Raw genomic sequence first — 3939 nt, forward strand, 5'->3', positions numbered from 1 at the left:
ACAAACATGACAACCTGAGGTCAAACACATTAAACATTTGAACATTTATTGAACATTTCTGCACTACTCAGAACATGCAACACATTTAGTGAAACATTGTAGTGAAGAAACATTTGTTCAGGGGTTTTTGAGTACTTTACATTAAACATTCCAATGAGGAGGCTTGTATACCCTTTAAAAGAGTTCTAGTCCTAGATGCATGACTTTGTCCTTTTACACCCACTTATGATGACCCGGCTGCATGTTGTCTCCTGAGGCATTCCAACTGGTACCTCAGTAAAACATCAGCAAATCAAATATTTTATCAAAATAACTCTAGAATTGTGACTGTAGAGAACAACCCAGATAACAAGGAGATTGATGGTAGTGTTGACTAACAAAACGCTTCCTGCGTGTCTCAAGTCAAATCATTTTTCCATAACACTCATTTTTTTACACGTTTCTACTGTTCAGATTCTCTGAATGGTCCATGTTTATATTACAGCACAAAATTATTCCTAAGATGTTACCTTTGGTAAAGAAACTGAATAACTAACACCCAGACAAATGTTCAGCTACAATGGAATCAACTGTGGTTGGTCTAATTCAGTGGTTCTCAAACCTGGCCTGGAGGACCTGCACATGTTGAATGTCTCCCTGAATCTGACACCCATTTCAGGTCTTGCAGTCTCTACTAATGAGCTCATGAGTTGAATCAGGTGTGATAGATTAGGGAGACCAAATGTGCAGGGCTGGTGGTACTCTAGGACAGGTTTGAGAACCACTGATCTATTTGTTTTGATAGCATTTCATTTGTTAGATTGTCATTCCTTTACACTTCTGACATGTTTTTAAAGGTTATATTGCTTTTGTTATTTTTAGCACACTTTTACTTTTAATGAACTTTGTGGTTTAATTTGGCAATATCAGTCTGTCAAAACAACACCGACAGAAACGAGAGGAGAGCTCACTGACCTATATGAAGTCCCACTGAAAGTCGATTAGGCTCTTCAATAGTGTGGAGACGTGCATTCACTGTGGAGAATGAATGAAGAGACTGAATGAAAAACGTCTCAGGTTACACATGTATTACGCTAGCATTACGCGGCGACAAGAGGCTCCCAGCACCGGGCCCTGAGACAAGAACCACGCTTGGCTCCACATGTCTAAGGCACATAGGCATCGCCGCGTGACCTTGATCATGCAAAGCAGGTTTCCCCTCGGGGAGAACCCCTTGGTCTTGAGCCACCACTGTAGGGGTCTCATGTACAGCAGGCCAAAAGTAATCACGTTGGACGCAGCTGCCATGTGCCCCAGCAGTTTCTGAAACTGCTCGACAATGAGTGACTGGCCCTCTTTCACTCTCTTGACTGAGGTGAGGATCGACTCGATCCGAGCAGGAGACATACGTGCCTGCATCGTGGTCAAATCCCACACCACGCAAAGATAAGTGGTTCTCTATACTGGAGAAAGCACACTTTCTTGGCGTTCAGTCTCAACCCCTTCATGTGCACGAGAACGACATCTCAATGCCGAATCGCCACCTGCTCTGATCGAGCTAGAATCAACCAATCGTTGATGTAAAAGTGCGGGGTAAGAGTGCAAGGCCAACGGGAAGAACCCGATATTGGTAAGCTTTGCCCCCAAAAGCAAACCTCAGGGACTTCCCGTGAGAGGGAAGGATGGAGACGTGAAATATGCGTCCTTAGATCCATCGTGACAAACCAGTCCTCGGACTTGGCCTGAGACACGACTGATGAGTGTAAGCACCCTGAACTTCAGTCACATGACTGAGTGGTTCAACTGACGCAGATCTACCATCCTTCTTTGGAACAATGAAGTACCGGCTGTAGAACCCGGACTCTCTTCCGTGAGGAGGGACCACCTCGATGGCCTCCTTCCTCAAGAGAGTGTCTACTTCCTGTTCCATGATCAGAGTCTGCTGGGGGCCCACGCACGTGGGAATCACCCCGTTGAAAGGCGGTGGCGGAGCGCCGAACTGAATACAAAAGGCCTTTCTCTACAGTACGCAGGACCCAATGAGATCCATTTGGCAGTAGTTTCCACGCTGCCTAATGGTCTAGTAAGGGAACCAGTCTCTCGAGACTGGCCTCTGATGTACCCAGAGCTGCTGTCAGGAGCTCTAGAGACCCTGCCTCAGCCGAAGCCTCCTAATGAACAACGGGATTCGAGATTTGGGAGGCTCTTATTTTGTAATTCCACATCAGACAGTCCTGAAACGATGCATCTGACACTGTGGGAAGGTGTCCTCTCAATCTGAGGTGGAACTGGTCTGTGCAATCTAGAACCTTTCTTTTTATAGCTTTTTGAATGTAGAGATGCAGAAACCGTATATTCTTGCTCTTGTTTTGTAATAGGAGTATTGAGGGCTTTTATTTTGGTATTCAACATCATCAGACAGTTACGGACTGTGTGTTGGGAAAAAATCGCGTTCGCCAGAAGAGCGCTTGCGTTCACATCAGTTCTCTGACGGTTTTACCGTAATAAGCAGTTTATGCGCGACCGCAGAAATAACGCGGCGGCTACATTGACCGAGCTTTTCGACTTGGCGGCTGGCCTGACCGCGGTCATAAACTGCTTGTGCACACACGGTTTCATAGACGCATCCACCTCCTCGGAGGAAGACAGGTCTTAGGGAAGGGGAGAAGATAGGGGCTCGCCCGTCTTCATTCCAAATAATGAAAGCTCAGTTCAGAGAGCAAGCACAAAACAGGCAGTCAGCTCCCTCAGGAGACCACACACAGACTGCGTGTATCCCCAGCAGTGATGTAACGTGTGTAGGGAGGAACACACAGCCCGCGATGCGATCTGCTATCGCCCAAGTGCTTGCACATATTGCTGGAGCCTAATTCAAGTAATTGTGCTAGGACAAACAACACTAAATAAGACTCACAACACAAATCGACAGACAGAGTAGCAGTTGCTGAATGACAAAAAAGCAATCGCCGGCTCCACCGCACGTGCTTTTATGCTTTCCGGTCAGTGACGTCACCCGCCTATGACGTCTCGCCCTTCCATTGGACAGATTCAGAGCGCGGTCACGCTGAGGGCGTTCCCCTAGCGCTATCGACGCAGCTCGAGATCCTGGAAGGGAACTATAAGGAACACCTGCTTGTAAACTTAAAGGGGTACTTTGGGTTTTGCACATTGTTAATAACTAGTACTGACATCATGAGGTATTTTGTCAAATTTTGCTGCCTGTTTTTCTATATCTTCAAAGTAATTTACTTATGTATTGCTATGCACCGCAGACAGTGTTATGCCTCTATTCAAGCTTATATGCAGTATGATTTGAAAATCAGCTCCAGTGCAGTAATAATCTAGCATAAAAAAATAAATATAAATAAAGATGCAGTGAGATCAGACAAAGGCATCAAGCAGCTCAAGTATTTCATTTGCATTGTTCTTTTCATTTTTTTGATGTGTTGTGGCTTGCAAAGTTTTTGTTATCTGATCCCATGTTCTGCTATTAATTTTTGCCCAGCAATTACCAATCTGTCAGGGAGATTTTGATCACAAGCCTGACATTAACTAAGGCAGGCCTGTGAGCAGAAATCTCCTAGGCAGCTGGTTAAATGTTGGACAAAAAATAGTACTGAACATGGGGTCAGGTAACAGAATGTGCAAGCCACAATAAGCAACATAATCCACATTTCATGTTTCAAGTTTGTTTAGTGATGTTTGTGGAATTTGAAGCCATTAACAACGGGCAACAGATTATTAACTGGCCAGTTTTAACAACGACTAACAGTCTTAGTTTATAGATGATCTAAAACAAACTTGATAAAACCCGGTGACTGTAAATGTGTGTAAATATGTTTGAAATATTCACATTTCAGCAATTTTAAAACCATACACTCACTAGCTGACAGCTTGCTGAGCATCAATGGCATAACATTACTTCTGGTAATACTACCTGAATAAAATACTGGTGAGGAA

The sequence above is a fragment of the Barbus barbus genome (genome assembly GCF_936440315.1).
Source record: "Barbus barbus genome assembly, chromosome: 6".
NCBI classification, from domain to species: Eukaryota; Metazoa; Chordata; class Actinopteri; order Cypriniformes; family Cyprinidae; genus Barbus; species Barbus barbus.